Here is a 26,438-nt window from a genome sequence, read left to right as displayed (position 1 = left end):
TGATCAGAGCTAATATTTACGGCCACCTTCTCTCTGTTGGGGGTTCTTCTTATCCTCCCAAGAACCCCGGAAGGGAAGTGGTACTGATATTCCCATTTCACAGATGAGAAAATTGAGGCTCTGGCTTGAACATGGAGGCTCCAGGTTTGCTGCAGAGCCGTGACCTTGACCACTACCCTCTACTGTCTCCATCTAGAATTAAATGGGACGTCGCCAAAGCCCCCTGAGGAGATAGGTGAGCTCCTGGGCGTGGGAAAACCTAGCCAGTGCTATGCCAGCCCTGGGGGGTGCCACAGAAAAGTATGACACCCCCTTCCTGAGGAAGCCAGAAACAGCTCAGGGATGGCGACAGATGTGAGGCAGCTCCAGTTTTCCCACATGACAGGTCCACCTATGCAGGAGGCCGGGGGTCTGGGCCAGCCCTGGTAAGCCTGATTAAGTGAATGGCCTTCATGATAATTGCGTTCAATTTAGTGCTTGATCGCCTCTATCATCCACTTCTCTTTAAGTAGCTTCGAGTCTTCCAAATTGGGTTGTGAACTCTTTAGGAGAGAGCTGTGTTTCCTCTTTTTATTCCACACACCATTTAACCAAGGCCCAGGTACCCGGGATGTGCCTAAGGATAACGGGACCAGGAACGGAGAGAAAGCGTTGCAGATCCCAGCTCTCCCAGTAGCTGGAGGTGTGCGTGTAGAAAGCCCCTGACTTCTCTGTGCCTCACCTTCAGAGTCTACATAGTGAGGGCAGTGGGCATGCACCCCTGGAGGAGCTGCTCAGCTTCAGCATGGGTGGGGTGGGGGTGGGCTTCCATACATTAGGATGGACCAGGCATCTGACAGACCACACATTTGGATGGACCAGGCATCTGGATGGACCAGGCACCTTCAAACACTGGTTCCTTGCTATCCAAGGTGAGGTGCACGGACCGGCAGCATCAGAGGCATGTGAGAGCTTGAAGACATACAGAATCTCAGTCCCCAGACCTGCTGGACCAGCATCTGCATGTTATCAGCATCCCCAGGTGATCCACACACACATTCAAGTTCCAAGAGCTCTGCATCCTGTCCACGGGACTTGTCCAAATGTCCATAACAATCGCTCCACGGCTGTTGAATAGACGAATCCGGGACCCTTGCTCTTTGATCCCGATTTGCTGGGGCTGCCATAGCAAAGTGCCACAGACTGGGGGGCTTAAACCGCAGACATTTATTTTCTCACAGTTCTAGAGGCCAGAAGTCCAGATTAAGGTGTTATCAGCGCTGGTTCCTTTCAAGGGCTCTCACAGGGCTTGTCGATGGCCGCCTTCTGCCTCTGTCTGCTCACGTGGACTTCTTTCTGTGCATCTCTGAGTCCAAATTTCCCCTTTTTATAAAGACAACAGGCAGATTGGATTAAGGGCCCACCCTACACCAGTGTGACCTCATCTTAACCAATTACATCTGCAATGAGCCTATTTCCAAATTAGGTCACATTTTGAGGTCCTGGGAGATGGGACTTCGATACATGAATCCTAGGGGGTCCAATTCAACCTATAGTGGGACCTATGAACCTGCGTTTTTAAGAAGTGTCTGCAGGGATTCTGAGGAGCAGCCAGTTTGGGGCACCACTGAACTTGGCCGATAAGGCGAACGTGCTGGAGGAGGGAGTGGTGTATGGGTGGAGGGGGCTGCTGTGCCCGGAGGCTTGTCTCCAAGGCCCGGACTTGCAGCTTCTTCCACCTGGAGGGCAGCGTGGGAGGCTGCTCAGTGCTGGTGCCCGTGACACATCATTCACTCGGAGAGCCCCTCGGGGGCTGCTAAGTGCTCTCCCCTTTTTCCTTCTCTACTGTTCTATTCCTGGACTATAAAACAAGTTCCCCAGAGGGGTCCCTGGGGGCCTTTTTGTTGTCAGTGCCTGTGCCAAAAAGCACAGCCCTGCACCCGGACTCCAGGGTCCGGAGGGTGAGGGGCCGCGTGCGGAAGCATCCCATCAGCTGCAGCGTCTCTGTCCAGATGTGGGTCTTCGACCTGCTTTTAGTCGCCTACGTTCTTACTGGGCTGCTACTACATTTTTTAAACCCTGATGTGTCTGGAAGCTCAGCTGACCTTTTGTGCAGGAAGATCTCTCCTCCGTCAGGAATGAGGCTCCTGTGGCAGCAGGAACAGCTGGGCGGCAGGAGGGACGCAGAACCTGTGCTCACACCGTGGTCCCGAGGCACTCAGCCTGCCCTGGTCATCTGAGAGGTGAGCACCTGGTGTGCTGGAAGCTGAAGGGGATGAACTCACAGAGTGCAAGGACCCTGCAAGAACTGTAACAAGCCCTGTGCACCTGCCAGACGCTCACGGGAAATGTGTCCCCATTTGCTCTCCCCCTCTGCGGGCAGCCTCCCTGCCAGGGCTTTGTCCCCTGATCTCTCAGCCTTGGTATCAAATCTCAAATGCCTGCCCCTGCTGCCCTCCCTAAATTGCACCGGCCAAACCCATCAGGGTATTTTGTCAGCCCTTAGGCGATATTTATAGTTCAGCAATTCCCAGGGACGTGTGCACAGCACATCTGTAATCTAGAGGAAGATTTGGAAGGCCCGCTTCAGGACCAGGCTAGCGTGCACCTCCAGAATCCTGGGCTACAAACATTGAGGGGGAACCCTGCACCGGCTACGAAGGAAAGCTTCCAGGCAGTGGACTGGTGGACTGTGGGAAGAGCTCTCAGACTGAGACGAAAGGAAGAATGACAGGGCCCATTACAAAAGATCCTTATCTAATCACTGCAGTAGCCCTGCGGGGCCTCCCCGGGAACCTGCGGGCTTTTCATTCATTGTGTGTTGTGTGCCCTGGGGAATGAGGCCTCGTTTCTGGAATAATCGGCCATAATTGAGACCTTGCTTTAAGGCAGTGCCTCAGCCTCTTTGGTCCTGAATGGAGTCAGTCACTGTGCTCTGAGCTTTCGGGGGTGTGGTCTGTACTGGGCGATCACCCTGAGCACCCAGGGCTTAAAAACCACCCAACCTCTTCCATGTGCCTTAACTAAGCGGTGTTAAGATGGTGAGCGCAGAAGTACCGTGTACCCCTTTGTGTCTTCAGGGAGATCTGGGGGGGGGAGCAGTTGTGAGTTCAGAGCTGCAGGTGTGGGCAGGGAGGACACTGCCCCCGCTGTGGGCTAAGGTGGGGCCTGGCAGGTCAGCTGCAGAGGAGCAGGGTGGGAGCTGCCGCCAGCACGTACGTACCACCAGCCACCAGCAGCCTGCCTTCCACATCCGTGAGGATGGGCCGGACTCAGGAAGGCCGGCTCTGGCCATCACGGCCGCTGCCGACCTTCCCATCACATGGCTTCCCTTGTCAGAGGTGAAGCAGAAAGACAACGGCCCCCATTCCTCCAACTCTAGGTGAGGGAGCTAAACGGCAGAAGTGCAGATGCGAGCTTTTCAGCTTCTACTGAAAGAGGGTGAGACAGAGGCTGAAAACCAGGTCACAGCACTCCGTGCCCCGAGGAGACTGATGGCCAATCACGGGCACAGGGGGTGGACGGGACCTCCTCACGCTTCCTGGCATGTGGTCCAGCGCTGACTTGCTGACGGCAGCACCCTCGCCCCAGGCAAGGCCAAGAGGAAGCGGGGCTCCCTTGAGACTGGAGCTCTCCTTTTCTTCAGATTCTATGCCCTGTGCCTTGCTGGCCAGTTAGGGGCCAATCACGATATGTTTCTGTTTTTTGTTTGCGGTACGCGGGCCTCTCACTGTTGTGGCCTCTCCCGTTGAGGAACACAGGCTCTGGACACGCAGGCTCAGCAGCCATGGCTCACGGGCCCAGCCGCTCCGCGGCATGTGGGATCTTCCCGGACCGGGGCATGAACCCGCATCTCCCACATCGGCAGGCGGACTCTCAACCACTGCGCCACCAGGGAAACCCCACGATATTCTGTTAGGGGCTGAACAGAGACTAGCAAAGAATTTTAGCCGGGAAACGTCGGAGCTAATATCCCACAGGGACCCATCTGAGTTGATACAGTCCTGATCCTGGGAGGAGAAGCAGGACATGAGCCTCGAGGTGACACGAAGTCAGATTCACCCTCTGGACCGTCACCAAAGACACACAGCCTCGGCAGGGATGTTGTTAGCATGTGGTGTGTCTGTTTCGTCCTATTTGATGAAACCTTCAGTTTTCTGGCGATATGAGTCTTACATGAGGAAGAATCCATGGAGGGTTGCAAGAAGTGGTGTCTCTGAACCTGTGGATTGTAGAGCAGGCCCAGAATCGCTACTGGTCCTGCAGGTGCCCACCTGGCCGTGGAGGAACGACGACTTCCACCTGGAGCCACTGGGCCCTTGTTCTGATGCTCGTGGAGGGAGCCTTGGTGACTCTGTTAGAATTTGCCGGAGTAAGGTGGTGCATCTGTGGTCCAGTTCAATCTCCTACCGGTGCCGGGAGCACCACTCCGCCATGGAAAAGTGCTGTGTGATATCTGCACGCTTTCAGAACATGATTGGAGTGGAGACCAGAAAAGGAAAACGATATAAAAATGGCATGTGACCCTCATCTAACACCATATAGCAGGAAACATTTTTAAATTAATCAAAATTTAAGCAGGGCTTCCCTGGTGGCACAGTGGTTGAGAGTCCACCTGCCGATGCGGGGGACACGGGTTGGACAACGTATGGACACCAAGGGAGGAAAGTGGTGGGGGGTGATGGTGGTGGGATGAATGGGGAAACTGGGATAGACATCAATACACTAATGTGTATAAAATAGATAACTAATAAGAACCTGCTCTATAAAAGTAAATAAATAAAATAAAATTCAAAAAAAATAAATGTGCACGTCAACTGCTTTGCATACATATATAACTCCACGTCGCCAGGCTCTGGAAGCCAGGGTGCGGCCATGACCCTGAGAGATGGAAACATGGTGAACTCCGTGTCCTCCCTGAGTTTCCGAACTCGGCCCCAGGAGGTAGAGCCACACAGAGAGCAAGGGTCCTGCGTCATGATTAAAATCCCTGTGTGTCTGTGCAATCATCCCAGATAACCTGGGCAGGCCTGACCCAATCAGCCAAAAGATCTTAAGAGCAGAGCAGAGGATTCCCTGACGGGGAAGAAACCTTGTGGAGGGCTCCAGCCTGACCTTGTCGAAGACCTGCCCTGTGGACGCAGACGACCCTGGCCAGATCCCACAGTCCCGGGAGCCAGCGTCTGTCCTGTGTCTGCACGGACGTCTCCTCTGGGCTGTTTCTCCCGCCGACCCTGAATGCAATGCGGAAGAATGACTCTGATCGTTTCATTCTCCATTTCCTTCCCACCTCAGCGTTTGCACCAGTGTGTGCTCAGGGCTCAAAGTCCACACACACAGAAGTGGACGCCTCCTGGCCCCGGCCCTGACCTCTTACTCTGACCATTAAGCCTCTCCGTCGAGCTGCCCATGCAGAAACCTGGGAACCGTCCCCGCCTCCTCCGCTGCAGCCCCTCCAACCCAGGTGGGAGCAATCATCCCTTATCAGTCAGAGGCGGGCCCACCCGCTCTTCATCCCCTGACTTCTCCCCCCTCCCACTGTCACTCTCCTGATACGTACGCCACCTGGATGACGCAGTAGGAGCCCACGTAGTCCTCCCAAATCACAGACCTCGTCTCGTTGTTTTCCTGTCTGGGGCCGGGTCGTACTGGTAGAAGTAGAAGCCTCCAAGGCAGCTGTGTCACTCAGAGCTGGCTCTGTTGTGCTGTGGGAACAATCTAAAACTACCAGCATCTTTGCAAGGTGTGTGCTTCCTGCTCCCAGCCCACGCCCGTCACAGGCTGGATGGACTTTATTCCTCACAGACGCCAGGACACCCAGCCTGACGGGGTCTCCATTGCAGCATCCCTGCCACCTTCTGAGAGCAGACGGGTAGGAAGCCGGGACAGCCGTGCGCTGGCTTTTATGGTGTCTGTGCAGAATGACACGGGCCATTGGCCAGGCACATCACGGGGAGCCCCTGGCAGTCACCGGGCAGGGCCATCTGTCCCTCAGAGAGGGCAGCGCAGACACGTGGATGGTCTCTGCCTCTACTGCACCCTGAGTGCAGCAGAGTCAGCGGGACCTGGGGAAGCCCCGCAGAGCCCACTCACTTGCGGCGGGACCGGGGCAGCGGGAAGGGCTGGTGGGAGCGGCCACGTGCTCTGGCTGCTCAGCCTGGCAGGTGTTTGCTTGGTGAACCAGCCGTGGCCTTGGCGGGCCTGAGGGTTAGGAGCAGAAGTGATGCTCTGAACCTGTACCCTCGGAAACTATCTGGTTCCTTCAGAGCTGTCCCAGCCCTCGCGGACGTCGATGTGCCCAGGGCAAACGGGCCGGATGTCTGTGCTGCCACGTCCCGGGCCACAGGCCCCTGCAGTGGAGAGGGTGGATCCCTTGCTCGTTGTGGGAAGGATGCATGGGGACCGGGGGTCTCAGTGAGAGGGTGTCCACGAGGACTGATGGGGTTTAGGCTTCGTGGGTGACATTGGGGGAGGGTCCAAACTGTGTTAAATTTTAACTGCGCAGCTGGGCTGGGAGAAGTGGTGTTGGGTCTGTGCTCTGCCTGGTGGCCTCGTTGTGTCTGTGCTTAGATGTGGTTTGGGCAGAGTCTCCTTTTCGGTCTCACTTCGTCATAGTCACAGAGGGACCTCATCTCCATTGGTCTCCTGGGAGGCTGCTTTGTGCCCATCAGGGAACGCAGTGGCCTCGTTGTGGGTGCCAGCCCAGTTCCTGGGTGTGTGCTGGTGCCCTCCCATCCCCCAGGTAACACCCTCCAGGACGATGTGGGTGTGGCCGGAGGGCTGCCAGGTCACCCCTGCGGCCTGCTGCCGCCTGGAGCCCCCAGGATGGGCGGAGTCAGCACCGGCCACGTGGACAGCGCCTCCGTCAGCGCCGGCCACGTGGACAGCGCCTCCGTCAGCGCCGGCCACGTGGACAGCGCCTCCTTCAGCGCCGGCCACGTGGACAGCGCCTCCACTCCTGCTCCGGGGGCCCCCCGCGAGGCTGGTCTCTGTCTGGGCAACTCGACCACCACCTGCTAACCCTCTTCCTGGACTACCTCTGTTTGCCTTCAAGTCACGTCTTAAATGTCACTTACGGAGACACCACCCCCTATCACTTACGGATGCACTCACCTCATGCATCCTTAAGACTCTTATCTTTCTCCATAAGTTCTCTTCAAGTGGGTATCAGAGAACAGGGCAAGGATGGTGCCCACTGCAGGCACGAAGTGTATATTTACTTAGTTACTGAACAGAGATCTTGGCCGTCCCTGCCTCCGTCCACCCTCTGCACAGCCTGGCCCAGACCATCATCGTCTCTTTCTGGATGGTTCCTCAGGTGCCTACCTGTGCTCTTGTCTAGTTGGCCTTAATCTACATTCCCTCAAATGCAAATGTGACCACGAGGGAGAGGAGCCAGGTCCTCACGTCTTTGGTGTCTCTGCTCATGAGCGACGTGGCTGACGGCACTTTGGGGAAGGAACCCTCAGCTGTCAGGACGCCCTGATGTCCCCGGGCCCCACTGTGCCAGGCCCACACTCAGATCCGGGACCCCACGTGGTCTGAACCCTACACTCTGCGAAGTCCCCGGGCCTCTGGTTAGAACGATTCATCCCCACAATTAACCAGGAGGAGGCACGTTCACTGAGTCAGAGCTGGAGCCTGGGAACCTCTGCTGGCCGCTGCCATCCCCTCCTGCTAACGTGATGTTCCCGTTTTCATTGCACCTCGACAGTGACTGTGACCCCCCCCCCCCCAGTGAGCGGGAAGGCAGCCGTGCGCTGTGGACTCATGTCACCAAGACACTTTACTGTGCCTCCCTCATTCAGGGATTGCTTGTCACTGGAAGATTCCCCAAACGCAAATGTGGCTTGTTAAAATGCTCAGCAATTCTTGGTAAACAGTCCCTATTCCCAAATGCTTAGTTCGGGGCCAGTTCTGTCCTGAATGAGATAAAAAGCCTGCATATTTCTCAGAAGTTTAGAATGACAGTTCAGGCGAATGATAAGAGATTTTTTTTTCCCTATTAAAAAGAGAAAAACAACCTTCCCTGCAGTGTGTTCACTTTTTCTAAACTGGAATCACATGCAAACACAACAAAATATCACCTAGAGTTTCCTCTAAAACGTTATTAAGCCTCATGCTGTGAGTGGCAAAGCTTAAATATTGCAATTTAGCATGTATTTATTGTGTACCTACTATGGTTCCAATCAGCTCTGGGTACTGAGGAAGAAATTTTTGTATAAGAACAACACCTAGATGTATGGGAAAGGATGGTATTGGATGGTGATAAAGAACCAGGACAGACACATGTAAATGAATGTCCCTGTAAAGTCCTTCTCGTGAAGGAAGGTAGCATCCTTCCTGCTTATGGGTCACCAGTGTCTGCTGCTAATTCTGCAGAATGTGCTTTACTTTCCATGCGGCATCCACGTTGTTGACCTGTGCCTTGATCATGAGGGTCCCCGGAGGAGAAGATCCTGGGGACACCTGATGATGCAGAGTTTCCTCATCTCCTTTCCTTAACCCTGGGGCAGGCGGCATTCATGCTTACCAGGATCCAAGCATCCTTGCCCACCCAGACCCAGGACAGACTGTGCCCCCAACCCCTGGCAATGAAGTGACACAGGTGTCTGGATGGGACCGATGGGCTGTACCTGGAGGTGACAGGTGCACTTGCTACGGATGTGTCATTCTCTAAATTATCCCCTCCCACCCCCACCTGACCAGGGCAGCAGAGGAGGCTGAGCTCAATGTGGTCCAGACTCAGGAAAGCAGAGCCTCTGACAAATTACCCAGAACGAGTAAATAAGCAAACTGTCATCGGATGCGATGGTTGTTTTTTACTGCAACACAACTTGACTTATCCCCTGATACATCCCTGGAAATCCATTCGCTAACTCTTGCTGCCTGCAGGGAGCTCTAAAATATAGACACAGAGGAATCTGGGTGGTGATCTTGGAGTTTGGGTTTGTTTAAATTCAGTGTCCTAGACATCATCCTTAGAAAGATGTGGAATTAAGTTAACCCAACAGTAGAGAACGTTCTTGAAAAAGCGATTCGATGCTGCCTGGAGAGTGCATGAAACACCTGTCTTTCACCATCTGAGCTGGACATGTTTTCTTGTTTGTTTGCTTATAGAAGTGTAGTTGATTTTCAATGTTGTGTTAGTTTCTGGTGTACAGAAAAGCGACTCGGTTATATACATATACATATTCTTTTCCACTATGGTTTATTACAGGATATTGAATATAGTTGCCTGTGCTATACAGTAGGACCTTGTTGTTTACCTCTTTTATATATAGTAGTTTGTATCTGTTAATCCCAAACTCCTAATTTATCCCTTCCCCAACCCCTTCCCCTTTGGTAACCGTAAATTTGTTCTCTCTGTCTGTGAGTCTGTTTCTGTTTTGTAAATAAGTTCATTTGTGTCATATTTTAGATTCCACATATAAGTGATCTCTTATGGTATCTGTCTTTCTCTGACTTACTTCACTTGGTATGATAATCTGTAGGCCCATCCAAGCTGCTGCAAATGGCATTATTTCATTCTTTTTTGTGGCTGAATAGTATTCCACTGCATATATGTGCCACGTCTTCTTTATCCATTCATCTGTCGATGGACATTTAGGTGGCTTCCATGGACATGTTGCCTTTTAAATCCTATGACTCAGCGGTGCTTTTAACATATCTTTGAAGAATGCACATCAGTTACTTTATAAAACGTCCCTGAAGTTTGGGTTGTTTGCTATTTTCCAGTGGTTTACACTTCTTGGGCTGAAATGGTGCTGAAGTGACCTCTGGCTTTCTTAGGGAACCACAGCTAGCACACATGTGCGTTTGCCTCTAATCTCCATATTAATTTTGAGCACTTGGTTAAAGTGTGGCCCGGCTTCTCCACTGTGTAGTTATTAGTTTTCATTTTGCAATTAGTAATTAATCTGTAGGGAGACTATTATTTTTTGAAATAGCCTGTTTCTCAACACATATTACTCTGTCTCCCAGACTTTGGAACCACGGAGAGTTTGCCTGAATCAGTGGTTACTATGATGACTGCAAATGACCTTTTCTAGTTTCCTCCTTCCTTGGGTGTTTGTTAGTGGGCATTCCACTCAGGAAAGCCCAATTCTCCTCTATTTATTCACTTATCAATTTACATGTGGATTGCTTATATGTATTTATATCTACTTTGTAAGTATGGACTCACGGTGTCTTGCTTTATTTCATAGGCATTAATCCACAACTTCTTCCATGGTTTGATGTCCGGATCGTCCCCATTTTGGCCAGTGGATGCTCCTCCGAGCCGGCGCCCCTGTTGCACCTGTGGGCACCTCCTTAGTTTCTGACACAAGATGTTCACAGCTCAGCAAGCACCTTCCAGCCTCAGCTCCCGGGTCATCTTTCTCCAGGCAGCCCGGGCCCCTTTTAGGAGGAAGACAAAGGAAAGCTGAGGAGTGTGCTAGCTTTACATACGGGCACTCGCCAGCCACCTCTACAGGGACCAAATCCCGAGCCGCTGCAGCTGCTGACTTTCCACACCCCTTGAAAGGAGCTCAGGGTGGAGATCAGGAAGGAGGCCCTCTGGGCTCTGGGAAAAGCTGGAAGAACAGGTCTTCAGATAGTTAGATATTTTCAGGAGAATATTTTATGAGCCCAATTCTTGCATCTCATCGTATCTAGGAAAGCACTAAAACCCTTCATGGTGACGTCTCCTCCTCGTAACTAGAAGTAACCTTCATGAGACTGGCAGAACCTTCTGCAAAAATGTGTGCTGGGCTGCATGGACTTCTCTGTCACCAAAATCGCTTATATACTGACCCCCCCTGCCCTGTTTGGAGCTGTCCCTCAGAGCTATCTGAGATGCTGTCTCCTGGGCTGTAGTCCTCATTTTGCCCCAAATAAAATTTAACCCACAACTCTCATGGTGTGCATTTTTTTTCAGTCGACAAATGTTCTGGATGAAAGGAGTCTAAAGAGATATGACAACTAAATGCAACATGGGACCCTGGGTTGGATTCAGAACCAGAAACAGATGCTATAAAAGGCATTATCGGGACAAGGGGTGAAATTAGAATGTGGACTACATATTAGATAAGTTAACTACTGATACATTTTTTAATATGACACCCATATTGTGATTATTTGAGAGCATATCCTCATTCTTTGGAAACCCACACTGAAGTATCAAGGAGGAAATGTGACTTACCCTCAAAAGGTTCGTACAGCAACAACAAAAATACTAATAATGTAAGTCGAGTGCAGAAGATAAAGCAATAAGGCACAATATTGTGTATTGGGGAAACTGCATAAAGGGGGGTACAACAGGGTTCTCTTTAAACTGGCCTTTCTCTAAGTTTGAAATTATTTCAAAATTAATAATTTAAAAAGAGGGAGACTGAAAATAAGAGCTCATCTGCTCCCATCACCGTGGCTGGGCGGGCTCTGTGCACTGGAGCCCTCTCCATGCCCTGGAGAAAGCAAGGCCAGTCTTGGGAAGACTGGGAGGCCAGGGAGTCTACCCTGGACCACTCCCAGGGGCCAGGATGCTGTCGAAATGGGTCAGGTGCGCACAGAACCTGTGGGCTCCCTCCCAGCTCAGGCTCTGCTCCTTGGCCTCTCCTCAGAGATGCTTGCAGCCAGGCGGGACCAACAGGAAAGCTGGACGCAATTTTTATAGACCCTTCACGTGCAAAAAATAAAGTCTAAATAATCAGGAAGAAGGGCAGAACAAAGCGAGCGCACCTTTTCTTTTGCGTTACTGAATAAGAAGACGGGGGCTCGGGTGTGGACAGAAACCTCGTGCTGAAGATGGCTTGGGGCTGGTCAGTGTGTGTCCTCGGGCCGGCCGCCCTTGTCCAAGCCTGTCTCCTCCCGAGTGGGGTGAGGGCACCAGCAACACCTGGCCGCACAGCTGGGTGGGGAGTGATGGGATCACTCAGGAAGCCCCCCAGCACCGGCAGCACAGCCCAGGGACAGTCACTTCCCTGCCTCCCACGTGGTGCAGGCCGGGAACCAGGCTAAGAGGCCCCAACCCCAGGAAGAAGGACCTCTGTGACTTTGGCAAGTGGGGGGCAGGACATCAGGCCAAAGACTTCCTGTGGGACAGAGAAACCACCGATTTCCATGAGGTTGTGCCTTTCAGCAACATAAACTTTTCCCGGAATCGTGCTTGTATGCGAGAAACATATCACATAGAATAGAACTGTTTGAAGAAGCGGGGCTCGGAAGCTTGCTCCTGACTTCAGCAAATGGATCTCAGCCTGCAGTTTGCAAATCCTTCCCTGGAGTTGCATTTTGGAGTCACTTTGCAAAGTCTTGCTCTTAGAACAGTTTTCAAAGAGAGAAAATGCCTAAAGCAAAAATTCTCAGTTCAGCCGGTTCCCGGGCTCACGCCTGGCCGGGCTCCCGAGGCAGGAAAGGAACCCTTCTCTCTGCCTCAGTCGCTCTGACCTTCGCCATTCCCCCCACACACACTTGAGGGGACACGAGGAGCTCTGGGCTCCTGCAAGGGCAGCAGGAAGCGCTGGGGTGTCACCAGATCTTTCTGGGAGGCACAGTGTGACCTGGACATGTCAGGGCGCCTGTTGGGCCAGGGGCTTGTGAGTGTGCAAAACCGCCCTTTGTTCACACACCCCCTACCCCGTGGATGCGGAAGGGCCTGGGAAAGTTTCCTATCGTTTTAAATACAAATATTTAACTATTGCTTCTGGAAGGGACCTGGAGCCCAGAGAGCCGGCAGTGCCTGTGACGCCACAGGGACATCACTGCCGCTTTGCTACCTCTCAGGCATCCGCTTTCCCCATCAAAAGCTCCTGGAGGGCAGCTGGGGCCCTCCCCTCTTGGCCTCCTCCGTTCGGGGAGGTCCTGACCCTGGCAAATGCCTGCGAGTGAAGACAGGGACGGAGGGGCTCTTCCCATCTCCGCTGAGGGCTGAACCCTCTTCCCAGGAGCTGGAGGCCCACCCAGTCCCCTCTCCGGAACCACACACCTCAGCCTGTCCTCCACCCTCTGCCCGAGCCAGGCCGCCCGTCCCTTCCACCAGCTGTGCTCTGGGGCTCCCAGGACAGGAAGGGCCCCCCTCAATGCAGCTGGGCTCCCCATTCTGCAGGACATTGTCAGGCTCCCCACCCCCTTGGTCAAGTGTGTTCTGTTCTTTTTATTTATTTATTTATTTTTGGCTGCGTTGGGTCTTCGTTGCTGCATGCAGGCTTTCTCTAGTTGCGGCGAGCGGGGGCTACTCTTTGTTGCGGTGCGCGTGCTTCTCATTGCGGTGGCTTCTCTTGTAGAGCACGGGCTCTAGGTGCACGGGCTTCAGTCGTTGTGGTGCACGGGCTTAGTTGCTCCGTGGTATGTGAGATCTTCCCAGACCAGGGCCCGAACCCGTGTCCCCTGCATCGGCAGGAGGATTCTTTACCACCGCGCCACCAGGGAAGCCCTCTGTTCATTTTCTGAGATAACAGGTGCTTGTTAGGCACTCTCTGTGCACAGGTTACCCCTCCCGCAGTGGGGAGAGTCAAGACGCATCGGACACCATCCCTGCCACCATCCGGGAGCAGGGCTTCTGCCAGCACTTGGCATAGCTGTCCTGCTGTCCGTGGTCTCTGGCCTCCATCGCTCCCTCTCTCAGGAAACACCCTGTCCACCCCTGGCTCCTTCTCAACACCCCCTCCTGTTGGCCTCCAGGCACTCTGCTTCCTTTGTTGCTTCCTACTTCATCCTCAGTCTGTGACCTGAAATATGGGTGTCCCAGGCTCAGCCCCCCAACGCCCTCTTCTTTGTGGACGCTCACCGCCCTGGCTGTCTTATCCAGTCACAGGCTTTTAAGAACTGTCTATCTGCAGAGATTCCGAATTTGCATCTCTGGGCTGTCTTCCTTCCTTCCTTCCTTCCTCCATCCCTCCTTCCTTCCTTCCTTCCTCCCTCCTTCCTTCCTTCCTTCCTCAAGTTCACAACCAACGGAGCACTCTGCAGACTTGAATGTTTAATGAGCATCTCAACTGTCACACGTGTGACTCCAAGCTCTTGATTTCTCCTCAGAACCTGCACCTCCTCGTCTGCTCCGCCTCTGAAAAGGGGAAAATGTTCTCTCCATCTCTTAGGCCAAGGTCCTGGGATGTCATCAACTCCCCTCTGGCTTTCGCACCTCATCTCCGATTCATGAGCAAGGCGGCCGCGCCCGCATCCAGCAGACTGTGTCCCTCCCTCCTTTTCGTTGACCCTGTGACAGCAAGGATGTGATTCCTTCCCTGAGGTGGACCCAGCACCGCAGCAGCAGCTAGAAAGCAGGAGGCTCCTTAGATAGATGGGAGGGAAGAGGGGAGGGGAGGAGGAGGGGCCCCCCGCTTGTCCTCACAGGACCTCGACTCCACTTCCCACCCCCCGATGTTGTCCAAGGGATGACGTCGTTCTCATGGAGGCGAAGAGGGTCTTCCAAGCCGTAGCAGAGGCTGATCTGGAATCGTGTGGGTGGCTGTTATGCGAAGAGGACGGGGTGTCTGCTCCAGAGGCCACCGCGGGACACATACAGAGGCCAAGGCAGATGTGCCCCCGCAGCTCGTCACGCAGGGAGACTAAGCAGGGAGGCTAAGGGGCCTCACGGACAGGCATCCGCTGCCTTCCCGGTTGAGGACACGCTGCCGCTGAGCCAGCCATGCCTGGGCCTCCGTGCTGGGAATCGCGGGCTAGAAATGCACGCGCTCTGCATCTGCTCTGAGATGCGACACACACCAGCCCCGTCATCATCCACTCCGCAGCAGTGACTTTGCTGAAGGCAAAACCTCTTAAAATAAACAAACAAGTTGAATTTACCAAGAAGCTTTACCATCGACTTAACTCCACAGATCTGCTGATTTCCTTGCAGCGGCAAACCTTTGCTATTTCTCCACCCGGGGCATGTGGGCCCGCGACATCTTGGTGGTGGCTACGGGGGCGTCAGGGCTATTTTTACCATGGCCCCCGCATGCTTCCTGGGTTAACAGAAGCCAGTTTTCTCCTGGGTTTCTCCACTTTGCTTTCCAACAGCAGCTGACTGGGGAAACCCAGAGACAAATGTTCGCAGGGACTCCAAGTGACACCGCGCTTTGTCACAGCGGGTGTGCGTGCAGCCCGGCTTCTCACGCCAGCTTCCTCTTCACCATGACCAGGCAGGGCCTCGGTTTGGCATGGCTTTGGCCTTCTCAGTGGACTGCCCACTGGGGGGACAGCAAATTTGCTCTCTGGAGAGCCAAGACGTCGCTGCAACCCTGCAGAAACTCAAGGCAGGGAGGGAAGGCAGAATTTTCATCCAAACTCTAGGACTTTTCTCCAACAGGCTGACGCATGACGGTCACTGTCTTAGAAGCTGGAAAAGACACTGAACGTGGAGCCAGGGAGTATGGGACCAAGTGTGAAGTCACCCTGACAGCATGGCCTTAAACACACGTCACATGACCACCTTCTGGTCACCTGGGATAAGGGTGCTTGCTGTCCCTAATGGAGAGGCCCTTTGCTCCTTTAGCAAATATCTGGGACACATTTCCTGAGGGGCAGGTCTGGGGACAAGCCCGAGGACCAAGTGTAGGTGAGGACGTCTCTAGGGGAAGAGGACAGAGCTGCAAAGGGACAAATGCACAGCACGTGGTAAGTCTGCAGTGAGGGGCAGGAGGTCTCAGTCCCGAGAGGGCAGGACCCACGGAACCAGAGAGCAAGGATGGGATCGGAGCACCCTCTGTCTCTCTCAACCCCATCAGCGCAGTCTGACAAGTCGGGTGAAAAGTTCCTGAGTGAATGGGCTAAAGAATGTGCAAGCATCTAAGAAAACAGACGTTGGAATTTGAGCCAGTGGCGAGACGCGCCTTGGAGAAGGCATCGATATGAGGGAGGGAATATGAGGAGTTGAATCATCAACTTTTCAAACCATCTCCCAGGTGGGATGGGGCCCCTGGGGGCCAGTGAGGTGCAAGACAGGTGTTGTGGAACATTCCTGCCTGGCTCACGGGTTGCAAATTCTGAGAAAAACTGGCAACAGGCATCCCCGCTGGGCACGCGTTCGCCAGCTCCCTCTGTGGTTCTTCTGTTTCTCGGGGAAGAGAAATCTGAATCCCACCCCCTTCCTGGCCTCCAGTGACTGCCTTTCAGAACGTGTAGTTCGTCTTGGGAGGATAATTACCCTCAGCTCTTAGCACCTGGCTTCTTTCCCCTTATAGTACGTGGGAATCCTGCGACTGCAAGGTATTGTTCCATAAAATCCCTGAGTCACTGGGATGGGTGTTGTGTGTCTCAGTTAGGGTCCTCCCCGAACCATTAACGCCCACTTGTTCCAAACCCCACACTGCACAGATCTGACTGGTATGAGGGGTGTTGTGTGCCGTTTCCATGGAAACACTCTCCCCCACCCCCACCCCATCACTCCCTGGTTTTAAGCTTAATTCTATAAAAACATGCAATTCAGCCGGCAGGAGCTTTCAGATTTAAATATAGAGATTGGATTAAACTTGGGTTGAAGCTGTGTTTGAATCCATAGTGCGAGAAACGAATAAGATCTGATCATGTTATGGAATATGTGGGAGAAAACTGAGACGCAGAGTTCGGGCCACACCAGACACCTTCTTCAATGTCAGTAATGTTCGATTTAGTTTTAGTGTTTCGCATTTCATGAACATGTGTGCTAAGACATCTTTAAAGGGAAATTTCGTTTAGTTTCAATTTTTCTTTCAAGCAAGACTGAGTTCTGCTTGCATAACTCACTTTCTGTGTCAGTTTGCGGTAGGGCCCAAAGGCTACGACTTCCTCCCTTCCTCTTAGCCCTGAAATTTGAGTTGGCCTTGGGACGTGCTTTGGCCAATGAAGAGCTATGCAGATCCTGACCTCGGTCGCGTGAAGCCATGCAAGCTTCCACTCTTGCCTTTGGAAACCTGCGACCACCACGCGGGAAAGCTCCAGCTGGCCTGCAGGGGGACAAGAGACACGTGGCCCAGCCATTCACGTCCCTCGGGCCCACAGTCCCCTGAGTGAGGCCATCGCCTGTCAGCTGACCACAGACACATGTGTTCACCAGCCAGGACCAGGAGACCTGCCTGCTGAGCCCCACCTAAGTTGTGAACCGTCAGAGCTAGGAGTAAATATGTGGTTGTTGTCTTAAAACATTGAGTTTTTAGGTGTTTTGTAATACAAAAAAAGGCTAACTCCAACATGGTCCAACAATAAAGCAGTTGGTTATCTTTGTTGAAGGAAGCAGGAAAAAAAACAATGCTGCTACTTCCTTCCTTAATGGAGGACATTAGATGATTTCCTGATGTACAGGGAGTGTTGCTTCATGGAAACCCTTTGAAGTTAGGATCCTATAATCTTCTGTGTCCTGACCCGCTCCTGTCTTTGTCTCCACAAGAATGGGCAAGTGGGTCCTCCAAGCCAAGCCTCACGGGGGCCAAGTTCAAGGGGCTCCAAGCTGCTATCCAGTCCTTTTGCTGGTTTGAGCACTGAAATGACCACACATGGGGTTTGGGAACGTTCCTCATAGAACAACCCACATCTTCTGGTTCAGGCTGTTGTCATGAGCTTGACCGTCCAAACAATGCTGAGGGGACCACAGGACAGCAGCTGAATGGTCATCTGCCCATGCTCGCAGCACATAGTAGGACCTGTTGGGGGAGGACACAGCAGTGCCCCCAGCTCCTGGCACCTGTCGAGCTGGTGCAGAAGGAACGCAGCCTGGGGTCCAAAAGCCTTTTGAGTTGGGGTCTGCTGACCGTGACCCCTGAGATGTTGGTCTGAACTTGAGTTTCCAGGCACATGTAAAGTGGGTTAGTGGTCCGGCAGTGCCTTGTCCATGGGGTCATCATAAGCCTGGATAAATATCACTCAGCGCCTAAAAGATATTGTTAAATGATGGTGAGAGTTATTATCCTCTTTGTTTGTCTTTATTTTTATTTTTTAATTTTTTTAACATCTTTATTGGAGTATAATTGCTTTACAATTGTGTGTTAGTTTCTGCTTTATAACAAAGTGAATCAGTTATACATATACATATGTTCCAATATCTCTTCCCTCTTGCGTCTCCCTCCCTCCCACCCTCCCTATTCCTCCCCTCCAGGAGGTCACAAAGCACCGAGCTGATCTCCCTGTGCTATGCGGCTGCTTCCCACTAGCTATGTATTTTACATTTGCTAGTATATATAAGTCCATGCTACTCTCTCTCACTTCGTCCCAGCTTACCCTTCCCCCTCCCCGTGTCCTCAAGTCCATTCTCTATGTCTTCGTCTTTATTCCTGTCTTGCCCCTACGTTCTTCAGAACTTTTTTTTTTTTAGATTCCATATATACGTGTTAGCATATGGTATTTGTTTTTCTCTTTCTGACTTACTTCACTCTGTATGACAGTCTCTAAGTCCGTCCACCTCATCACAGATAACTCAATTTCGTTTGTTTATATGGCTGAGTAATATTCCATTGTATATATGTGCCACAACTTCTTTATCCATTCATCCGATGATGGACACTTAGGTTGCTTCCATGTCCTGGCTATTGCAAATAGAGCTGCAATGAACATTGTGGTACATGACTCTTTGAATTATGGTTTTCTCAGGGTATATGCCCAGTAGTGGGATTGCTGGGTCATATGGTAGTTCTATTTGTAGTTTTTTAAGGAACCTCCGTATTGTTCTCCATAGTGGCTGTATCAATTTACATTCCCACCAACAGTGCAAGAATGTTCCCTTTTCTCCACACCCTCTCCAGCATTTATTGTTTGTAGATTTTTTGATGATGGCCGTTCTGACCGGTGTGAGGTGATGCCTCATTGTAGTTTTGATTTGCATATCCTCTTGATAACTTTGCATTCAGGACTGGAATGTGCACAGGGATTATAAACATTCCCATGGTGTGGATTTCCCATCACACACTTGAATTATATAAAGCCCCTCCTCACCTCCACTCCACATCATATTTTATGTCTTTCCCATGGAAATGGGCAAACAGTCAGGCAAACGGCTGGGGTGCTCCTGTGCGCTGTTGCCTCTGGGAAACACTCGGAGTCTTGGATGGACAATTTGCCTCCTGTATGAATGATTTTTACTGTTTTTGAATACTGAAAGCATCAGACATTTCTTTGTTTGTTTTGTTTGTTTGTTTTTTTTTGCAGTACGTGGGCCTCTCACTGTTGTGGCCTCTCCCGTTGCAGAGCACAGGCTCCGGACGCGCAGGCTCAGCGGCCATGGCTCACGGGCCCAGCCGCTCCGCGGCACGTGGGATCTTCCCAGACCGGGGCACGAACCCGCGTCCCCTGCATCGGCAGGAGGACTCTCAACCACTGTGCCACCAGGGAAGCCCAAGACATTTCTTATTTGTAATCTCATCTGATCTCTCCAACAACACTTCAAGGCAGATGGCATTATCCTACTTTAAAGATTCAGACACAGGGGGTCAGAGAGGATAAATCCTTGCCAAGGTCAAAAGGTGAGGATGAAGGAGCAGAGGTCTGGACCCAATAAAAAGAAGAAGATGCGCCAGCACCCAGTCTGACGCTGTCTTGCTGTTGAGCTGCTCCCTTTCCAAGGAACCTGTCCCTTTGACATCTTTTCCGATGTACCCAGATGACCAGCTGAGAGAGAACATAGCCCATTTGCATGTTTCTTGAAAAACAACCATTTGGGGTTGTACAAAGTATTCAGGATCCAAACAGTCATCTCAAAATGATCCTGTAAAGTGTGTTCATGAACATCCAAAATGCTTTATCAGGGTGAACACGCTGGAGGAGTGTTCAGGGCAGCCATCCACCATCTGCCACGGGGGAGCCTATGCCAGCACACAACCCCCACGTGACAACTAGCGCTGTGGCAAGAGAACATCCCAGTGCAATTCCACAGTGTCATCCCTACGTTGTGCATTTCTGCACCGGCCACCGAAATGTCGGAAGGTGTTTCTCACCCAACTTCCAGGGAGAGCTCCAGACTCGCCAAAGCATGTTTAATTCACGTGGGCAACTCCCCCCTTTTCAGTTATTTTTGTAAAGTCTAAGGTATTATTACTGAACGGCAGAACAGTCAGCGCTCACTACCACTCGGTTGAGTTGCCTGCCCTTGTCATTAAGGCAGGAGTAACATCTCGCTAATTCTATGTTTAATTCCAAGAAGATCCCGTTGCACCTGCTCTTTCAGTAGGCTGGCTCCCGGAAGAGGCGGGACATCTGCCCATCTCGTTTGCTTAATGGCTATGAACCTACTGTGTGTCTTCAATGGGAGGCTGTCACACTATTTGACCTCAAACTTCTCCAGCCTGTCGGAGATGCTTACAGCTTGCACATCCTCACATCTTCCAGGATCCTGGGGAATTCTGTTCTACCCAGGAAATGTGGAGCTACACAAGGCAACCCGAAGGAGGATGAAGACATCCTCAGGTGAGAGTTCAGGGCATCGTGATTACAGATTCCATGCTGAGTCATCACTGAGTGAAGGGCCCTGGTGCTAAGGGTGGTGTTGGGAGAATGAAGTAAGCTAATGCAAGTGATGCACTGAGAATAGTGGCCCCGGATCTGCCTCAGTAACACCCTCGTCACCAGGTGCTGTAGGTGGTCTCAGAACTGGCTGCCCTCAGTTCCTCCCCTGCTGACATGCTGCTGGTCAGTCAACGTGGGAAACGGACTCCCATCTCCTTGAAGCTGTGCTGATGCTCATGACTTAGCTGACCAACGGCATGTGAAGAAAGTGACCTCCAGAATCCCGACTCCATCAACAATTCCACGCAGTTTGTGCCTCGGTTTCTTGAAACACCACCTCCAGGAACCGGCTGCCATGACTCACAAGGATATGCCAGTACTCTGCCCCAGCTGAGATTCCAGCCCACAGAATCCACTCTCAACTCTGGGGCCAACTGCCTTTTTTTCAGTTTTATTGAAATATCATTGACATACAGCACTGTATAAGTTTAAGATAAACAGTATAATGATTTGACTTGCACATATAGTGAAATAATTACCACAATAGGTTTACCAAACATCTGTCATCCCATATAGACACGACATTAAAGAAACAGAAAAAAAATGTTTTTCCTTGTGATGAGAACCCTCAGGATTTACTCTTAACAGCTTTCATGCATAATGTACAGCAGTGCTAAATACATTTATCATGTTGCAACTTCCATCCCTAGCACTTATTTATCTTCAAACTAAAGTTTGTAACTTTTGACCACCTGCACCTAGTTCCCATTAGTCCTCTCCATACCTACAGCAGCCACAAATCTCATCTCTTTTTTTCTGTCAGTTTGTATTTTTGAAGGGTGTAACTAACTTACAACACTATGTTAGTTCCTGGTACACAACATAGTGATTCAATATTTCTATACATTTCAAAATGATCACCATAAGTCAGGTTGTCATCTGTCACCATAAAAGATTTTACATAATTATTGGCTACATTCCCCACACACTACATTTCGTATCTGTGACTCATTTATTTTGTAACTGAAGGTTTGTACCTCTTAATGTCCCTCAACTCTTTCTCTCCTCCCCTTACTCCCCTTCCAACTGGCAACCACCTGTTTCTTCTCTGTATTGATGACTCCCTTTTTGTTTAGTTTTCTTTGTTAGTTTGTTTTGTTTTTTAGATTCCACATATAAGTGAAATCCTACAGTATTAGTCTTTCTCTGTCTGACTTATCTCCCTTAGCATCATTCCCTCTAGGTCCATCCATGTTGTCATAAGTGGCAAGATTTCATTCTTTTTTAAGGCTGGGTAAAATTGTATTGTATATATATATATATGTGTGTGTGTGTGTACACACACACACACTGTATATATATATATGTGTGTGTGTGTGTGTACACACACACACATATATATATATATACTTCCAATACTATGTTGAATAAAAGCGACAAGAGTGGGCATCCTTCTCTTGTTCCTGATTTTAGGGGAAAAGCTTTCAGCTTTTCAACATTGAGTGTGATGTTAGCTGTGGACCTGTCATATATGGCCTTTTACATTGAAATATGTCCCTATATACCCACTTTGTTGAGAGTTTTTTTAGTCATAAATGAGGTTGGATTATGGCAAAATCTTTTCCTCTCTACTGAGATGATCACATGATTTTATTCTTGTTTGTTAATGTTGTATATCACATTGATTGATTTGCAGTTATTGAACCATCCTTGCATTCCTGATAAATCCCACATGACCATGGTGTATGATGCATGTGCTGTTGAATTCAGTTTGCTGATATTTTGTTGAGGATTTTAGCATCTGTGTTTATCACTTACATTGTTCTATAATTTGCTCTTTTTTGTGTGATTTCTTTTTGTCGCTTTGGTATCAAGCTGATGCTGGCCTCATAAAATGAGTTCAGAATCATTCCTTCCAACACAACTTTGCGGAATATTTTGAGAAGGATAAGTGTTAACTCTTCTCTAAATGTTTGGTAGAATTCACCTCTGAAGCCATCCAGTCCTGGACTTAACGTTTGTTGGAAGTTTTCTGTTTTTTGTGTTTTTACTTACTGATTCAATTTCCTTACTGGTAATTTGTCTGTTCATATTTTCTATTTCTTCCTGGTTCAGTCTTGGGACATTATACACTTCTAGAAATGTGTCCATTTCCTCTAAGTTGTCCATATTTTTGGTGTATAATTGTTCATAGTAACTTTTTAGGATTCTATGATTTTCTGTGGTGTTGGTTGTAACTTCTCCTTTTTCATTTCTGATTTTATTGATTTGGGCCCTTTTTCTTTCATAATGAATCTGTCTAAAGATTTATCAGTTTTGTTTATCATTTCAAAGAACTAGCTCTTAGTTTCATTGATCTTTTCCATTTTCTTTTTTTTTTTGTCTCTATTTCATTGATTTCTTTTCTGAACCTTAATATTTCTTTCCTTCAACTAACTTTGAGTTTTGTATGTTCTTCTTTTTCTAGTCCTTTTAGGTATAAGGTTAGGTTCTTTAGTTGAGATTTTTCTTGTTTCCTGAGGTAAGCTTGTATCTCTATAAACTTCCTCTTAGAACTGTTTTTGATGTGTCCCATAGATTTTTGGGTCATTGTGTATTCATTTTCATTTGTCTCTAGGTAGTTTTTTATTTCCTCTTTGATTTCTTCAGTGACCCATTGGTTGTTTAGTAGCATATTGTTTAGCCTCTACATGTTTCTGTTTTTTTTCAGTTTTTTTTTCTTTCAGTTAATTTCTAATCTCATAGCATTGTGATCAGAAAAGAAACTTGACATGATTTCAATTTTCTTAAGTTTACTGAGACATTTTTTATGGTCTACTATGTGATCTCTCCTGGAGAATGTTCCATGTGCACTTGAAAAGAATGTGCATTCTGCTGCATCCCACATTTGGGATGGAATGTTCCATATCTATCTATTAAGTCCATTTGGCCTAATGGGTCATTTAAGGCTGTTGTTTCCTTATTGATTTTCTGTCTGGATGATCTGTCCATTGATGTAAGTGGAGTGTGAAAGTCCCCGACTATTATTGTGTCTCTGTCATTTTTCCCTTTATGTCTGTTGATACTTGCTTTGTGTATTTAGGTGCTCTTATGTTGGGTGCATATATATTTAAAATTGTTATATCTTCTTGTTGGGTTGATCCTTTTATCATTATATAATGCCCATCTTTGTCACTTGTTACAATCTTTGTCTGATGTAAGTATTGCTACCCCAGCTTATTTTTTTATACCCTTTTGAATGGAATACCTTTTTCCATCCCCTCACTTTCAGACTGTGTGTCTTTAGAACTAAAATGCGTCTATTGCAGGCAGCATGTGTATGGGTCTTGGTTTTGTAACTATTTAGGCACATTATGTCTTTTGATTGAGACATTCACTCCATTTACATTAAAAGTAATTATTAACAGTTATCTATTTTTTTATCATTCTGTGAGTAGTTTTGGGGTTGTTTTTGTAGGTCTTTTTTGTTCTTTTCCATTGTGACTTGATAAGTATCTTTGATGTTATATCTGGATTCCTTTCTCTTTTTTGTGTATCTATTTTAGATTTTTGGTTTGTGGTTACCGCGATGTTTGTATATCTATATACATATATAGAGATAAATACATAGATACATAGATTAGCTATATACAAATATATATACATACATAAATGATTATTTTAAGCTGCTGATCTCTTAAGTTCAAATGCATTTTGAACTTCTACAGCTCTTTGATTATCTCTCTGGAGTTAAGTAAAGATAGCTTCACATAAACAAGATGATTTGAATAAATATTTTGGCCTTAGAATGAATAACTTTCTCTGCAGAACGTTTATTTTTCCTAGAAAGGCCAGGTTCAGGCTACCAATGAAATTATTTTCCATGATAGGTAATGGAGTGTATTGGAAAGAGTCCTAAAAGACCTGCATTTAACTCCTGGCTATACCATGTACTAAGGATGTGACCTTGGGCAAATTGCTTGCCATTCGTAGTTTAGTTTGCTCATCTCTGAAATGGTTGTAGAAGTATTTATCTTACAAGGTGATTGTGAGTATTGACTGTATTCCCTTCACCTGTGTGCCAGGAACACAGTCAAGTTCCCCTTAGGCAGATGTTATCATTACTGTTATCATTATTATTAATCATTATGAATCGTGCGATTCATCAAAGAAACAATAGTGAAAAAGAAACAAACAAAAGCATTCGAACAACACTTCTTATTAAATCCCTGCTCACATTTACTGTTTTTGACATCCTACTTTACACCTTTTTATTTTCTGTATCCCCTAACTACTTATTGCTGATATAGCTGATATAACTACTTTTGTCTTTTAACCTTGCTACTAGTTTTATAAGTAAGTTACCTACTACTTTTACTGTATATTTGCCTTTACCAAAGAGATTTTTCCTTCTGTATTTTTTTATATCTCTAATTGTGGCCTTTCCCTTTTTGCTAAGAGAGGTCCTTTTAACATTTCCTGTAAAGTTGGTTTCATGGTGCTCAACTCTTAGCCTTTACTTGTCTGTAAAACTTTTGATTTCTCCTTCAAATATGAATGAAAGCCTTTCTGGGTAGAGTATTCTTGGTGGTAGGTATTTTCCTTTCATCACTTCAAATATATTGTGCCACTCCTTTCTGTCCTGCAGTTTCTGCTGAAAAGTCAGCTGATGGCCTTATAAATTGCCTTGTATGTAACTTCTCGGTTTTCCCTTGCTGCCTTTAACATTTTCTCTTTGTCTTTGATTTTTGCCATTTTAATTACAATGTGTCTTTGTGTGGTCCTCTTTGGGTTCACCTTGTTTGGACTTTCTGTGCTTCCTAGACCTGGATGTCTGTTTCCTTTCCCAGGTTAAGGAAGTTTTCAGCCATTATGTCTTCACATATGTTCTTTGCCCCTATCTTTTTCCCTTCTCCTTCTGGGACCCCTATAATGTGAATGTTAGTACACTTGATATTGTCTCAGAGGTTTCTTAAACTGTCCTCATTTTTTAATTCTTTTTTTCTGTTCATCTTGTTATTTCCACTACTCTGTCTCCTAGAGACAGAGTTATTTCCACTACTTTGTCTTCCCTGGTGGTGCAGTGGTTAAGAATCTGCCTTATGCAGATTCTTAATGCAGGGGACACAGGTTGAGCCTTAATGCAGGGTTTAAGCCCTGGTCCGGGAAGATCCCACATGCTGCAGAGCAACTAAGCCCGTGCACTACAACTACTGAGCCTGTGCTCTAGAGCCCGCAAGCCACAGCTGCTGAGCCCACACGCCACAACTACTGAAGCCCATGGACCTAGAGCCTGTGCTCTGCAACAAGAGAAGCTGCTTCGCTGTGCACCACAGCGAAGAATAGCGTCTGCTCACTGCAAATAGAGGGAGCCTGCATGCAGCAGTGAAGACCCAACACAGCCAAAAATAAATAAATAAATAATTTTTTAAAATACTATAAAAAATAGCATAAGCAAGAGGGAAACTTTAAAAAAAAAAAAAACAGATTGGCCTACTTCACCAATCCATTTCTCTCTATCATCTAATCTACTGCTGATTCCTTCTAGTGTATTTTTACCTCATTTTTTTGTATTGTATTATTCTGCTCTGTTTGATTCTTCTTTATATCTTCTAACTCTTTGTTAACTTCATTGTGTTCATCCATTCTTCTCCTGAGTTCCTTAAGCATCTTTAGGATCATCACCTTGAACTCTCTGTCAGGTAGATTGCTTATCTCCACTTCATTCAGTTCTTCTTCTGGAGTTTTATCTTGTTCCTTCATTTGTAACGTGTTTCTCTGTTGCCTCATTTTGCCTAATTCACTGTTTTCATTTCTATGTATTTGGTCAGTTGGTTACATTTCCCAATCTTATAGAAGTGGCTTTATGTAGGAGACATCCTGTGTGGCTCAGAAGCACATTTGCTTATGTTCACTACAGCTATATGCTTTAGGGGTACCCTCCATGTGAGCTGTGTGAGTCCTTCTGTTACGGTGAGCTGACTACTCTGTGGACACTGGTAGACCTGGCTGACCCCTGATCCCTCCTTTGTGCAGAGGCTGCTGGCTGTTAATGGATGTGGCCAAGTCACAAGGTCATTGGCTACAGAGTA

Source organism: Lagenorhynchus albirostris, chromosome 11 (genome assembly GCF_949774975.1).
Source record: "Lagenorhynchus albirostris chromosome 11, mLagAlb1.1, whole genome shotgun sequence".
Classification (NCBI taxonomy): domain Eukaryota; kingdom Metazoa; phylum Chordata; class Mammalia; order Artiodactyla; family Delphinidae; genus Lagenorhynchus; species Lagenorhynchus albirostris.
The sequence above is the reverse complement of the archived record's forward strand: the minus strand, read 5'-3'. Positions refer to the sequence as shown.